This window comes from Ascaphus truei, chromosome 4 (genome assembly GCF_040206685.1).
Source record: "Ascaphus truei isolate aAscTru1 chromosome 4, aAscTru1.hap1, whole genome shotgun sequence".
In the NCBI taxonomy this organism is placed as follows: domain Eukaryota; kingdom Metazoa; phylum Chordata; class Amphibia; order Anura; family Ascaphidae; genus Ascaphus; species Ascaphus truei.
Genome location: NC_134486.1, coordinates 162,008,973 through 162,026,246, shown reverse-complemented (window position 1 = coordinate 162,026,246; position 17,274 = coordinate 162,008,973).

Sequence of the window (17,274 nt, the reverse complement as noted above, 5' to 3'; positions counted from 1 at the left end):
TCAGCGCGGCCCCCGACAATACCGCCCAGCCCCCCCCCCCCCTCTCCGCTTCCCCGCAAAAGATTATCACAGCAGACAGATCCCGGAGCAGCTTACCAGCCGGTAGGAGACTCGCCAGCACCAGTGGCGATCTCGAGTGCTCGGGAGGGAACCGAGGGGGAAGGCGGAGCGGCCATCTTGACTCGGCTGCGGAGGCTCACGCAGGGAGAAGCGCGGCTTCCCCGAGGGGGTGAGTGACACGGCGGGGTCCCAGAGGGGAGAGGAGGAAGCCCCACAGAGGTGAGCAGAGCCGTGGGCCGGGGGAGACGAGGCCGAGAGTACCCCTCCAGTCCCGATTGAGCCCCGGCGTGGAGGAGCAGCACCACCTAAGATGGCCGCCGGGCTCACACGCAGGGAATAGTGGCATAACATAGTGGCATAACAGACGGGGAGGCTCCCCAGAGACGACCGGACAGCTGACCGCAGGGAGAGTGGGGAAACCTGGCCAAGTGATACCTGAGCCCCCCCCCCGGCAGGGAATAGTGCTGCCTGGCTCCCTGCATTTCAGCCTGTGTTATCGGCTACATCCAAGATGGCCGCCGCAGGTCTGATTTAAAGACACAGCCCCCCACAGGAAAATAAATAATTAAATAAACAGAAAATAAAAAACAAAGCCAGATAAGATGGACGTGTGAGAGCTGAGCTCCGCCGGCCCTCGCGCATAGACCGCTATACAAGCGCCCCTCACCCCACCACCCGACCCCAAAAACATAACCCCTAGCAGAATAAACACCCCGCAATGGCTGCGAAGCAAAAAGCGCCGCCCGGCCAGGGCTCATTAAACTTTTTTCCGCCATCTCAGCGGAGCTCGGAGCCTACCCCGAGAAACCAAGATGGCGCCGGGCCAACGAACACACGAGGCCCTAAGCAGCAGGCCGCGGCCCGAGAACAAAGGGAGCGAGCGCAAAGCCCAGAGACTATCCCAACAAGGGAATTCATGCAAGACTTGATGAAGGGCATGCTAGACAAACTGCACACTTCTATACAGCAAGACCTGAAGGCTGCCGTAACAGAACTGAGGCACGAAATAGCAGGCCTTGCTGAACGGACGACAACACTAGAAACTAAAATGGCGGAATCTCTCCAGACACAAACAGATGCAGACAATGAAATCTTCCGGCTTGGAATGGAGATTAGATATCTGAAAGATAACCTCGAGGACCAGGAAAACCGCGAGAGACGACAGAACCTGCGGATCCGCGGAATTCCAGAGACGATCCAGTCAGATAAACTACAGCCATACCTCTTAGGGCTCTTCTCCTCTCTGTGCGCAGACCTGGACAAAAAGGACTTTGAGATGGATAGGGCCCATCACGCCCTCGGGCCAAGGTCAGACGACCCAAATACGACCAGGGACACCATAGTCAGGCTACACCGCTACACCGCTACACCACTACACCACCAAAGAGAAGCTTATGACAGCCTGCAGGAAAAAAGACCCGCTCACTTACCAAGATGACCATATGCAAATCTATAATGATTTAGCAAAGCAAACTATCAACAAGCGGATGGACTTAAAACCCCTGACCACCCTCCTCAGAGACAAAGGTATCAAGTACAAATGGGGGTTCCCATTTAAACTAATAATCATCAGAAATGGGAAGACACGTCCTTAGACACCCGACTGAGATGTCCAGACTGGCGAAAGCAGTGGGCCTGTCTCTGCCCCCATCGTGGAATGCTGATCCACCTGACTCCCACGAACAGGAGAATGAGGGTCCCTCAGTGAGGACCTCAGAGCGCCTCGCAGGTCGAAAACAAAGAAAATAAAGACATAATAAACGTATCTTTCTGTTGTCTGTTCTCCCAGTTTCAGCGCTATAGTGTCACAAAAACGCCACACGAGGACTCAGCAAGATACCTGCCCATAAACCAGAGCGACTACTAGAAACCCAGCCACAACGAGGATCAAGCATAACAGAGGGAGATGCCGTACCTGCCTGCTGCAGAGAATAAAGAAGACCGCCTGCCAAGCCGGAGTGTCCACCATGAAAGGCTGCTCATCCGCCCAAGAGGAGCCGGCCGCAAGACCGACACAAGGCTGTCAGCCGGAGCCGTATTAAAGAGGCCTTCTATTTGGGAGGGGGGGGGCTCACTGTTGCGGGAGGGGGGAGGGAAGAGAATCTTACAGGAAGAGCAAGGTTCGATGGGGAACCCCATGGCCCCCTCTACCCCCGTCGCCCCCACTTCTCACCAACCCCCGAGCAACAGCAGCCGGCACCTCAGGGCAATCAGCCCTATGAGAGGCCGGCACACAGGTCCACACCAGGTAGGGCATCGCCCCCCCCGAAACTGTAAGTACGTTACCCTTACAAGTGTGGCATCTGCGTTCCCTGGAACAACTCCCCATACGCAGGCAATCCCTGAGCCCTCAGAGTCCTTACAACCTAATAGATGACACTAAGCTGTGCGTAAGGACTGAAGCGAGAGTGACACTAGCTATCCCCCATCCCTACAAGTTCAAAATTGCTAGGAGTTTATAGAAGCACACCCCCTACCCCATCCCTACCCGTTTCCCTCCTGCCCCCACTCCCCCCCTACATTTCCCTCTCCCCCCCAGTCTACCTGTAACCCCCCCTCCCCTTTCCCCCCCCCTCCCCGCACTCCCCTATCCCCCCCCCCCCTTACTAACCTAAACAGAAGCACTACAAGACTCGCTGAATCCGGAGCTTGCCTCCAACTCCTACCACTCCAACCAACAGACCGAGAACAGTGCGGAAACGAAGGCGCTAAGAAAGAACCAGCAGGTTCCAGTAACACCAGTTGCGGTCTGTGTCTTGCCGGATCGACACTGTATTATCACATGCATATCATATGTCAAAAGCTAGGCATCAGCTATGTCGACATAATTGTACTCACCGTTAGCCACCCACCCAAACAGCAGACCCCACCCCCCCTTCCCCTCTCTCCCCTCCCTTGTCCCCCACATGCTCCCCCCCCCCCCGAAACCCGCCCCGAAATCCACCCAGGTTCCCCCCCGCGCATCCTCTGCTAACCCACGGATAGAAATAAAACATACAGCCTAACAGAGGGAAGGCGGGTGGCCATGACAACCGCTAGGAATCACGTGGTGATAAAAACAAAGCGTTATACCAAATGTATACCATGTACGTAAATCAATGTACCCGCACTGAAATGATAAACGCATGTATTCCCCTTTCCCAATTTCAACAAATGTACTAATATATGTATGTATGTATGTATAATATGCACTGAGCTTCATACCCTAGCAAAAGATGGGGTAAAAGGGGTAAATGTGAAATATGGTTTGCATCTGACCAACTAAAGACCCGGACCTACCTCCCTCTTTCCCCTCCTACTTACTTTCCCTTCCCCTCCCTCCCCCTCCTTTCCCCCCCCCCAACCCTTCACCTCCTCACCGCACTGCTCTTCCCTCTATAGCCCCTCCCCCACCGCTCTCTACTCCGACACCCGGCCAAAAATCCCTCCCCCCTCTCCTCACCCGTCACTCCCCCTCTCCCCCACAACTTTACCTTGGTCCCCCCCCCATCATAGCCACCCGTACCCAAGGGTCGAGGGGTCGAAGGGCAACATACGCAGCAGCGGGCCAGGACCTCCCTGTTGCACTCCGGCCTCGGGCTCCGGACCCACCCCAGAATGGGCCAATTTGTCCGAATGCCGTTCTCCAGGAGACATGGCAATATCACTTTAGGACCTGTACAAGGCCTAATCCTACTTCTCTTCCATCTGCTGACCCTGTCCCAGCAGATCTTCCTCCCCCCCCTCCCCTTGGCAGCTCAACAGCAAGCCGCAAAGGGCCAATAAAGAAGTTACACCTTCAACCCACCAAGCCCATAGACGAAAATATGTCACACTCCCAGGAAACAGGAGCAAGGTCTCAACTAGTGGGAAAGATGAGACCCCGAGTCCACGACCCACGAAAATAAAATATAAGAATGGCAAATACAGCCCCGATTAAAGTGAGATCTTTAAACATCAAAGGGTTGCAAAACAACAGGAAGCGGAGATTGGCCCTTCAGGACATGAAAAAATCAGGGGGGGACATCATATTCTTACAGGAGACACACTTCACATCTCAAGACCCCCCAAATTTATTAAAAAAAATGTTCCCAACAAGCTTTTTTGCTTCATTTAGTAGTAAAAAGAGGGGTGTGGCTATCCTAATCAGACAAGGCACCCCATTCAATCATATCAAAACGACAGTGGACCCAGAGGGTAGATTCCTTGTGGTATATGGCTCCTTAGCGGGCTCGACAATTGCCCTGATCAATGTATACACCCCAAACGAGAACCAAACAGAATTTCTCCAAGCTGTTCTCGAGGGCGTAGACCCGGGATATCTATCATCGATGATAGTAGGGGGTGATCTAAATATGGTCTTAAACCCTACCGAGGATAGATCAACCACGATGGGTCCCCCCCGTACAACCTACTCCCAGATCATGGGGAAAAGGTTCAGGGGAATTCTAAACTAATTTTCACTAGTGGACGTGTGGAGATCCCAACATCAAGGCCAGAGAGACTATACCTTTTTCTCAGCGCCTAACCAGACTTACTCTCGAATAGACTATTTCTTGACCACAAAAAACGTGATGGCGGCAGCCATTGAATCAGACATTGGCTCAATCACCTGGTCGGATCATGCCCCAATCACCTTAACACTATCACTCCCCTTTGAAAAAACAACAAGCTATTCCTGGAGACTTAATGATTCGTTTATAAACCACCCAGAGATAGAAAGAGAAATTAGAGCCTCACTTAAGGACTATTTCTTCTTCAACGCAGGAACAGTCTCCTCTCCAGCAATCCTATGGGAAGCCCATAAGGCAAACATTAGAGGGAAATTTATTTCCATCGCCTCCCATAGGAAAAAAGCCCGCCTAACACAAATCAAAGAACTTACAGATAGCATTAAAACCATAGAACAAGCCCATAAGGCCAACCCTAGAAAGAAATTATATAAAACGCTGGTTACAGCTAGAACAAAACTTAGGCAGATTCAGCTGGAGGATGTAGAAAAGGCCCTCAAATGGACAAACCAACTCTATTACGACAAGGGAAACAAGGCTGATAGACTCTTAGCAAGTAAACTAAGAGGGGTGCAAAAGAGATCTCAAATAACAGCTATCAAAAGTAAATCTGGTGAGATACAATATAGTGACAAGAAAATTGCAGAGGAATTTACAAAATACTATACTGAGTTATATAATTTAAGATCTAAAATTGACCGCCCCGCACCAATAGCCATAGAGGCCATAACACAATATTTGAACAAATGTCAGCTCCCCACTTTAACGGAGGAGGAAAACACAGTCCTCAATGCTGAGATTACAAAAGAGGAACTGGAGGAGGCGGTCAAATCATTAAAGATCACTAAGTCTCCTGGCCCTGACGGTTTCACCAACGTCTACTATAAAAGATTCTTGCCCACACTATCTAAGCATCTTCTAAAAACATTTAACTATTTCATGGAAGGGAACCATATTCCCACATCAATGTCTTTAGCCAACCTGGCCATTATACATAAGGAAGGCAGAGACCCGATGGAGTGTGGAAGCTATCGTCCAATTTCCCTCCTCAACAGTGATCTCAAATTATATAGTAAAATTTTAGCAAACAGATTAAACCCCATCTTGCCGAGATTAATTAATATTGACCAAGTCGGATTTGTCAAGGGCAGACAAGCCTCGGATAACACTCGGAAGATAATCAACATCATTGAACATGTACACCTCACAGGGACCAAAGCACCTTTGTTAAGCCTAGATGCAGAGAAGGCGTTCGATAGAATAAACTGGCAATTCCTGGACCAAACTATGCGCAAATTTGGCTTCAAAGACGCATATCTAGAGGGGGTCCGTAGATTATACCAAAACCCATCAGCAACGGTAAAACTACCAGGGGGCAATAACCAGAGGTTTGAGATCACCAATGGTACTCGACAGGGATGCCCCTTATCTCCTCTCCTCTTTGCACTAACCATAGAACCGCTGGCATCAGCAATACGACTCAATAGAGACATCCAAGGAATAGAAATTGGACACAGGCAGCACAAAATATCCCTATTCGCTGATGATGTCATCCTAACCCTTTCCAAACCCCAAATCTCCCTGCCCAACCTACAAAAAGAGCTCCGAAACTTTGGACAAATCTCGGGATATAAAATAAATAACGACAAATCGGAGGCCCTGAACCTCAGCCTGCCGGAGCCAGAGGTGGAACTCCTCAAATTAAATTTTAACTATCGTTGGAGCTCCTCTTGTATCAAATACTTGGGAGTTAAGATATCGAGGACCTACCAAACACTATATCAATATAACTATCCGGCCCTGTTCAAAAAAATTAAGCAAGACTTAGATAAATGGGGAGGATACCAGATATCATGGATCGGGAGGATGGTCTCGGTCAAAATGAACATACTCCCTAGGCTACTATACTATTTCCAGACCCTCCCGGTTACCATCCCTGGCTCAGAATTAAAAAATATTCAAAAATTAATCTTCCACTTTATCTGGCAAGGCAAAAAGCCTAGAGTCGCCAAAACGTTTCTCTTGGCCTCAAGGGGGAGAGGAGGACTAGGAGTTCCAGACATAACAAGATACTACCTAGCCGCACAACTACGGCAGGCAGTGGTATGGAACGCTAGCCCAAAACAATACTGTTGGCTAGGTATAGAAACACACTATGCCGGGACGCCTTCACTACCAGCTTGCCTTTGGTCCATGAGCAGGGAAGACATGCTAAGCAACAAATTCAAACTAGGCCCGATGAGACACACTTGGGAGACCTGGACGAAATGCAGATATAAATTTAAGCTCACGACACCTCGTTCCCAACTCACACCAATTTACCAATCTACAAAAATCCAAAATTCCCACCTGGATGTGAGCCCAGACAATTTGATCAATTTGAAACCAAAAATATTAGAGCAATTGTCCAACTCCTGAGCTTCGGGGAGTTCCTGAGTTACCAAAACTTAAAATCCAAATATGAGATAGTAGGGCTGAATGTCTTCAAATACAAATTCGACACTTTACCCAAACATTATCCCCAACGTTGGAATTTCCCCCTCTCACTGGCTTTGAAAGGCTATGCAGGGAGTCCTGCCATCAGAAAGGTCTCATAACACAAATCTGTGCAGAACAGCTTCAGGAACTTCCATATGTACCACAATAAAAGAGAATCTATATAAAATACTGTTTCGCTGGTATCTCACGCCAGCCAAAATTAACCAAATCTACCCCCTGGCCTCTGATCTGTGCTGGAGAGGCTGCGGTCAAAAGGGGGACATGGCCCACATCTGGTGCTCATGTCCAGATATTCAGAAATACTGGGAAACCATACACAATCTTATAAAAGAGGTCACAGACCTCACAATCCCGGTTGAACCGCTGACCTACCTATTGGCCAGGCCCCTAGAAACACTGGACCGACCAACAGGCAAATTGATCTCCTTTATTCTCACTGCGGCTAGATGTGCGGTGGCAGCCGCCTGGAAGAAAGTGTCCCACCCCTCCAAACAGACAGTAATAAATAGAATCAACGAAGTAAAGGAAATGGAGAGACTGTCAGCATTTATGAAACGGTCCACCACTGCCTTCTACAATATTTGGGACCCATGGTTCACTAGAATGGGTACATTTGCTAATTTACATTCATTGGATCCGCACTGTTATCAGTATTCTTTATGCTGTTTTTGTGCTATTTGAGCTGTTCGAGCTATTGAGAGACTCTTAGGGACTTCTATCCCTCCCCCCTATCGTCTTCTCCACTGCCGCGGAGACTGTGACGTCATCACGTCACACCACGTGACGGAGCGGCATCGTGGCACGCTGAGTGAGCCCCTGCTAGCTGCGGTCTGGCGTCCGCACAGCGGAACTGTTTGCTGAGCCACTCCAACGGCTCTGGACTGTTTTGATATCTAAGTGGCCGTGACGAGCAGTGAATCCTCACAGGAGAGACGGGTTATTCTAGGGGAAATTCCCCCAAAGGCGGCATATCGCCGGATGAGCGGTCCCACTGAGCATTTGAACCTGCAGTGAAGCCAGGCTGCTTAAAGGAAACCCCCTTGAGAGTGACGTCCTGCCGGAGAGGAGAGAGGGAAGGATCCCATGCCCCAGAACCACCACGGAGGCTCCTGCAGAGAAAGCCAAGTACCAGACCTTCCTGCTTACAGCTGCGGAGTGGTAAACTAGTGTGATATACACTAAATGCACATATTTTATCAACTTGATGTACGCAGGTTTATTACCCCTTTATTAATATATATTTATACTTGCTTCACTATTTGGCGTTGTGCGCTGTTTTCTTTTTGTTTCCATTTCTTAGAGTGTGTGGGGTGCTGAGCCACCACTAATGTTTATAGCAGCAGACGCCTTTATCAACCACACGGTTATGATATAATTTTATTATCTTATCACTTATTCACTATGGTATTGTGGTTTATTTCAATATTTTATGGTTTAGTCACTGCACTGTATCCATATATATTTAAAAGTTAGATAGTAGCGCACAGTTTATTTTTGTTTTTTCACTAGAATGGCCCTGACACACAGAAACGCCATATAAGGATAGAGGTAGGAGCCACAATGGGTAACGGAAACTAAAGGCGCATGCCAAGGCGAGGGAAGGGTACAACTACTCCCCTCCCCCCCTCCTCTCCTCTCTCTCTTTTCCCCTCCTTCTCTTCCCTTTTCTACTTCAATTCTCGCGTCACCCCGACAGACCCTGGAGGAACAGGGGGACGTCGAGACTTTTCTTTCATATGTAAAAAATTGTGTTAGGCCACAAATGGACTGTCATAGAAAATATGTTGACTGTTATAACTGCCTAATAAAAAAATTGAAACAAAAAAAATCTATCAGAACCAGAGATGCGGACATTGAAATCAAACTTTAATTATAAGTGGAGCCCTGTATACATCAAATACCTGGGAGTACAGTACATGTATCGAGGAACTATTGCTCCCTATACCAAAATAATTATCCAAACCTATTTAGGAAAATTAAAAAAGATCTGGATAAATGGGAAAAATACCAGATCTCATGGATCGGGAGAATGATCTCAGTTAAAATGAATATACTCCCCAGATTATTATATTATTTCCAGACGCTCCCAATCCATGTCCCTGGTTCTGAATTAAAAACTATCCAAAATAAAATCCTCTAATTTATTTGGATGGAAGGAGACCCCGGGTAGCTAGGTCGGTTCTTATGGCGTCTAGGACAAAAGGAGGACTGGGGGTCCCAGACATTAATAGATATTACCAAGCTGCCCAATTAAAACAGGCGGTAATGTGGAACTCGGGACCCAGACAAGCTATGTTGGCTAGCAATTGAATCTCATTACTCCAGAACGCCTTCTCTACCAGCTTTACTCTGGAGCGGTGACAGGGGAAATTCGGGCTGGGGGCAATGAAACATACTTGGGACATATGGGCAAAAACTAAAACTAAATTCTTACTCTCGTCCCCTTGCTCTCAGCTCATTCCAATATTTGACAACCCTAAATTCCCACCAGGGTGTGAAACCCGACAATTCGACCTATTTAAAACAATGGGGATCAGAGCGATCGCGGACCTGCTGAGCGATGGACAGTTCCTGAGTCTCCACGAATTGCGAACCAAATTAAAATTACCCCACCTGGATACATTTAAGTTTCTCCAAATTCGACACTTTCTACAAAAATGTCCCCATCATTGAAATTCCCCCCTCTCACAAAATTTGAGAAACTCTGTCGCGAAGGAGTACATCAAAAAGGTCTAATAACACAAATATATGCCGGCATGGAGAATCCGGTGAACTCTACCGCTCACGACTATATGCTTAAATGGGAAGCGGAATTGGGCATAGTTATTGACAGAAAGGACTGGGAGGAAATATGAGACGCGGCCTCAGGAACTTCCATCTGTACCACGGTGAAGGAAAACATCTATAAAATAATGTATCATTGGTATCTTACCCCAGTGAGGTTAAAACAAATCTACCCTCTGGCCTCAGATCTATGCTGGAGAGGCTGTGGACATAGAGGGGACATGGCCCATATCTGGTGGTCATGTCCAGAAATTCAGAAATATTGGCTTACGGTACAAGATTTGATAAAAGAGGTCACAGGCCTCACAATTCCTATAGATCCACTGACCTTCCTACTGGGCAGGCCGATAGAGGACATCGATCGCCCAGTATGGAAATGAATCTCCTTTATTCTAACAGCAGCAAGGTGTTCAGTCGCATACTCTTGGAAGAAGATAGCGCCCCCCACCAAACAGTGAAAAAAAGAGTTAACGATGTTATGAGTTTGGAAAAACTCACGGCCTTCTTGAACTGCTCAACTGAAGGTTTCTATAAAATCTGGGAACCCTGGTTAACCCATTAATCCGAACCAAATCAGGATACAACCCCAGACGGATCTGAACCACAGTAGAGCCGTGAAGGATGGATGCCGGGACCCGGCCGGACGAGGGTGGAATGACTCCCTCTCTTCCCCCCCCTCCTCACTTTCTTTTTCCACACCCCAGAGACCATGATGTGGCCTTAGGGGATCTTTCCTTTCTTTCTCTCTCCCTCTGGATATAAAATGAACAGCGACAAGTCACAGTCTTTTAATCTGAATCTTTCAGATCCAGAGATAAAATTACCAAAACTGAATTTCAGCTACAGATGGAGTTCCTCACATATTAAATATCTGTGAGTAAATGTGTCTAGGAACTACCACTCCCTATATCAAGGCAACTATCCACCATTGTTTGATAAGATTAAAAGGGATCTGGCAAAGTGGGAAGGATTATGTATACATAACTTGTAGATTCACCGCTCACCTGGACAGTTGTGTTAATGCTCAGATAATTCTATATTCCCTGCCGGTGCAGAAGATGATAATGTAGACAAGCGACAAACACATAAAAGTTGGTTTAGAGACCCACTCAAAAGATCCTCATTGAGTGCACACTAGGCCAGGGATAGTATATACGGTATCAATACCTATCTACAATGATGGTTCAGTCAACCTTTACAGGGAAGCAATTGCTCACTGCATTGAGTGAGGACAATTGCCACTAAAATGCCATAGCCAAAATAACAAAATTTTATTAAATATCAGCAAAACTCACAACATAAACGGCGCATGCTCTAAACTAACTAAAACCAATTAAAATCTGGATCCGGGAAACAGTCTCAATTGTAGCGGTCGGAATAATTCACCATCTATTTACCATATAGGTATATATAAATTGCCACCATTCATTGGCTATAATTGGAACGAATAGCTATGCAACCATATTGTGTAGGTGTGCATAGGATAAATGCACAACGTGGCAGCACAGGTAGAAAACAATACTTAAACGCCACCGTGGCTTAGTATCTCCAATAGTACTCGCAGCTGTTATGACACAATTATGGATTGTACATAGACTGACCGCTTAGGCAGCGGGGCGGCTCTAATAATTAGGCTTAAGGTATCGCCCTATGTGATCAGTGATAATGTATTATGCCCACTTATGATATTGAGTGTATAAGTGTGTGTGGAGCAAGTGTATAGTATTAGTGGCGCTGATAAACAATACAAATGCATACCGCAGTAATCCACGTAGTGTTCGCAGGGTCTCCAGCACCAGTGTATGTTACACCCCTCCAGCCGTTAGTATAGTGAAGCGGTTGCGCATAAAAATCCACACAATAATACACTCTGTAGGTGGAACCTCCCACACACTTCAGTATAACCCGATCACATACACACTAAATACAAACGAGCCTGTATATTGTAACCCCGCTGCAGCCCGATGCACGGACTGGTCTCACCGGATTCCTGCCTCCTTCAAGACGTCAGCGTGATGACATCATTCCGACGTACGTTTCGCGCGTAGGGGGACCTGCGCTTTCTCAAGGATGGGAGGTGCCAGTATGGAGCAGCGCTATATCCATATATATGCTGCTAATTGATTGCAGAAAGTGCCTGCAATTGTTTATTAAAGCCATAGGCATCTACAGCTGAACTTCAATAAAGTATAATATGGAGTTTGTGATTGTGGTTTTTTGAGTGTGTGTGTTTTGCTTCCAACCTATATGTAGTAGTAGCTGTTTAATGCTTCTACATGCATATCATTGTACCAATTACAAAGAGAATGTCTAAATTGTATAAATAATTATACTGCTTGGTACTTATAAAGCTGTCCTGTTATATACATATCCTTCCCACTCTAAGACATTTATATTAGGGTGCCCAATTTGTATGGAAGTAGTTTAGGCAGTGTGCAGGGTATAGGGCAATGTCATCAATCAGTCTCACATTCACCTCCTTCATATGATACTGTGATTAGCAAAATGGTCTTAAGAAATCGTGAGGGAATAATCCAGTAGTGCAGTCTAATGTAATTGCTATGTAGGAGTGTTCTAACCTAAGTTGTCCGCCCCGAGGGTCAAAACGAACTTCTAAATTTTAAGCTGTATCCCACTAAAGCCCTCCCACTAGATATTTGACATAAACTCGTGTAAGCCACTCAACATTCCATAAGTGTGGTAGTAATTGTGTAGGAGTGTTACTAGTATTACTAATGTCCGCCCAAAGGGTCAATACGGACAGATATGGGGATAATTCCCGATCCGATTATATATCCATAGCTTACATCTTATCGCAGCATACTGTGTGTTGTGTATGTATTTTATATGAAGGAGGTGTATATGTAGCCCTCATTCAGACCTACAGGGCTGAGTGTTTTTAATGTATATATCCATCTGCATTCTGTTTGCAGAAGGATCCTATTCCAGTCGCCCTTGCGTTGGCCCCATGGGATATGCTGAATATCAATGAATACTAGTTTATCACTATTTCCATTGTGTTCAGTCAATACATGCCGTGCCAGTGGAGTATCTTTCGCATTTCGTATTGATCCCAGATGTTCACGTATTCTGGTTTTGAAGTGTCTGAATGTTTTCCCTACATACAATTTCCCGCAGGAGCAGATTATCAGGTAAATAACCCCCTCAGTAGTACAGTTAATGTACTGTTTGATTTTGAATGTTCTTGTTTTACTTGAATCTGAAAATTCAATGGTCTTTGGCACATATTTGCAGGCTTTACACCTTCCGCAGGCATATGATCCTACTGGTTTTGGATCTAACCAGGTACCCTTTTGTTTAGACTTAAAGTGGCTTCTCACTAGGATGTCTTTTAGGTTCCGACTCCTCCTACTAGTGAGTTTGGGGTGTGTTGGCAACACCTCCTTTATGTCATCGTCATCTAGAAGGATATGCCAATGTTTATTAAGAATGCGGTAGATTGAGCCCCATTGGTCACTAAAAGTTCCAACAAATCGTATGGGTTTAAATCCATCTCCTCCATTCCTCTGGTTAGTAGTTGCTAAAAGTTGTGTCCGTGGTGTATGTATGGCCCGATTATAAGCTTTTACTAAACTGCCTTTCGAGTGTCCCCTCTCCAGGAATCTATTTGTAAGTGAATTGGCCTGTTCCTTGTATTCTGCAAGCGTCGAGCAGTTACGCCGGACCCTTAGATATTGCCCTATAGGAATCGCATTTATGACATGTCGTGGGTGTTGGCTCTCTGCTCTGAGCAGGCTATTTGTTGCCGTGCTTTTCCTAAAGATAGTAGTCTCTATTTTACCTATTGCATCTTTTAGGATGGTGATGTCCAGAAAGTCTATTTTTGAAAGACTTGAGACAGTGGTGAGTTTAAGGTTATTTTCGTTAATATTTAGCTTATTCACAAATTCGGTTAGAAGATCCGCCGGACCTGTCCAAAGGAGGAAGATATCATCAATGAACCTTACCCATAGGTCAATGAAGATGGTATAGGCCTCCAGGTCCTCGCCAAAGACCACCGTTTCCTCCCACCAGCCAAGATATAAATTCGCATAAGTGGGGGCACAGGTGGTCCCCATGGCGGTACCCTGGATTTGATGATAATACCTATTGTTGAATACAAAATAGTTCTTTGTAAGGGTAAGGTTCAGAAGTTGTAGGATAAAATCATTGTGACCTACTAGATCTTGTCCTCTTGATCGTAAAATATGGGCAACGGCTTTCATACCAACCATGTGTGGGATGCTGGTATAAAGTCCCTCAACATCCAGGCTAACTAGGAGTGTGTTAGGGCCTGGAGTGATGCCCTCCAGTTTAAGCAGTATATCCTTAGTATCGCGCAGATATGACGGGAGAGAACTGACAAATGGTCTCAATAATTTGTCCACATAGATACTGGCATTGGACGTCAAATTCCCAATGCCAGAAACTATGGGTCTCCCTGGGGGCGGTATCTTGTCCTTATGTAGCTTTGGAAGGTGATAAAATGTCGCCACCTTCGGGTTCTTAATATAAAGAAACTCAAACTCTTTATTCGTAATGATCTTATTAGTTTTACCTGTCTCTAGTATATTGAATAGTTCTTTTTGGAAATTAGATGTGGGGTCATAGTCGAGTATATGGTAACAGGATTTATCAGACAGTAGTCTAAGGCATTCACGTTGATAGGCTACCTTATCTAACACCACCACATTCCCACCTTTATCTGATGGCTTGATTATCAAGTCATCATCTTGGCTCAGTTCTTTCAATGCATTGTGTTCATCTCTAGTCAAGTTGTACTTGCTTGTCCTGTTGTTTAGTTTTTCAAGGTCATGTGTGACTAGTTCAGTGAACACTTTGATTTGTGCACTAATCTCCTGTGGTGGTGTAAAGGTAGATTTTGCCCTAAACTGTGTAAACGGACCTTCCCCTATAGGTCTGTCACTGTCTATTACAAGTTCCTCAAGAGTGGCCAAATTGTCCAGATCATTAGTATTTAGATTCTCCAAATCAGGGTTGTTAACTAAGCTCCTTTTCTTTTGTTTAATGAAAAATTTCTGAAGAAGTAACTTCCTGGAGAAGAGGTTCAGATCTTTAACAATTTCGAACAGATTCATTTTACTTGTTGGGCAAAATGATAGGCCTTTTGCTAGAACCTGCAAGTGATGGGTATTAAGAATCTTAGAGGATAGGTTTATGACCTGTAATTTGGTTGCTTTTTCTTTTTGTTCCTGCTGCCTCTCTGGTGGCCGGGACCTTTGTACCCCCATACTTTTCTGTCTCTCAGATAATCGTCCTGATCCCCTTCTGGTTTTCCTCCTAGTGTGTCGCTTAGGTATGAAGGCCCCTCCAAATCTAAAAAAACCCCTGTACTGTTGGCGACTAAGGATGTAGTGGTGGTTTGTTTAGGGTCTTTACTTTTTTCTTGTTCTAGGTCACTTGCAGATCCTTCCCACTCAGTTGACGAATTGAGCGGTGTAGGGCGACGTGTATTTCTATTTTGTTTGAAGATTTTATATTTAAAGATTCTGTTTTCCTCAAAATCTACTTTGTCGCGTAGGTATTTCCTTTGTTTTCTCTCTTTTAAGTCTGCCTAAGCGGTCAGTCTATGTACAATCCATAATTGTGTCATAACAGCTGCGAGTACTATTGGAGATACTAAGCCACGGTGGCGTTTAAGTATTGTTTTCTACCTGTGCTGCCACGTTGTGCATTTATCCTATGCACACCTACACAATATGGTTGCATAGCTATTCGTTCCAATTATAGCCAATGAATGGTGGCAATTTATATATACCAATATGGTAAATAGATGGTGAATTATTCCGACCGCTACAATTGAGACTGTTTCCCGGATCCAGATTTTAATTGGTTTTAGTTAGTTTAGAGCATGCGCCGTTTATGTTGTGAGTTTTGCTGATATTTAATAAAATTTTGTTATTTTGGCTATGGCATTTTAGTGGCAATTGTCCTCACTCAATGCAGTGAGCAATTGCTTCCCTGTAAAGGTTGACTGAACCATCATTGTAGATAGGAATTGATACCGTATATACTATCCCTGGCCTAGTGTGCACTCAAAGTGGGAAGGATATCAGGTGTCATGGATTGGGAGAATAGTATCAGTCAAGATGAATACTCCCTAGGTTTTTATATCATTTCCAGACTCTCCCAGTCCGGATACCGGGATCCGAACTGAAAAATTTCCCAAATAGAATATTTAATTTTATTTGGCAAGGTAAAAGGCCTAGAACAGCTAGATCGGTGATGATGGCTTTAAAGACAAGAGGAGGTTTGGGTGTCCCAGATATCTCGAAATACTACCAAGCTGCCCAACTAAGGCAGGTGGTGATGTGGAACGCTGGTCCAACACAATTGTTGGTTAGCCATAGAATCCCAATATGCTAGAACGTCTTCTCTGCCAGTGTCCCTATGGGCACTGGATAAGGAGGTGTACGCCAAAATGTTTGAGCTAGATCCGACGAGATTTACCTGGGAGATTTGGAGCAAGTCTAAGGGCAAATTTAATCTTGTGTCTCCCGTTTCGCAACTCACTCTGCTTTTTAATAATCCCAATTTCCCCCCAAGCTGTGATTATAAACAATTTGACCAAATTAAAGCTAAACATATTAGAGTAGTTGCCGACCTAGTGCATAAAGGAAAACTTTCTAGTTTCCAAGAGTTCCTAACTAGGTATGAGGCACCAGACCTTAGTATGTTTAAATATCTACAGATCAGAATTTTTTTCCAAAAATGTCCCCAAAATTAGAATTGACTCCCTTCACAAGTTTTGAAGCACTATGTAGGAGAGGTAGTTATCAAAAAGGTTTGATAACTAGAATAAAAGCCAGTTTGGAGGCCTTGGTCAATTCACATGATCATGACTGCATGCTCAAATGGGCAGCGGATTTGAAAATAGAAATTGACAGGGATGATTGGGAGGATATATGGGAGTTTGCTGCAAAAACTTCCATATGCAGTGCAACTAAAGAAAATATATATAAAATTGTATTCATTGGTACCTCACGCCATGGCGGCTGAAGCAAATCTACCCTGTGGTGTCTGATCTGTGCTGGAGGGGTTGTGGGCAGAGAAGCGATATGGTCCACATTTGGTGGACGTGTCCGGCAATAGAAATATTGGATCGTTATCCAATCTATTAAAAAAAGAAATAACGGATGTGTCCATTTCTATGGACCCACTGACTATTGTGTTGGCTAAACCAGTTGAAGATATTGGCTGCCCGCCTTCTTGCGCCCTACCTGATCCCTCCTGAGCCTGCCTGCGCCCCCACTGTGAAGAGAGGGTCTGATCAGAACTGTGGTCTGAATAAGAGCTTTCTGAGTAGGAGCTATCTTCATGTCATGTGTTTCAGCCTGCGTTCCATCTGGATCCAAGATGGCCGCCTCCCGTTTCAGTTAAAGACACAGCTTCCCTAAAAAAAAAAACCACAGCCAGATCC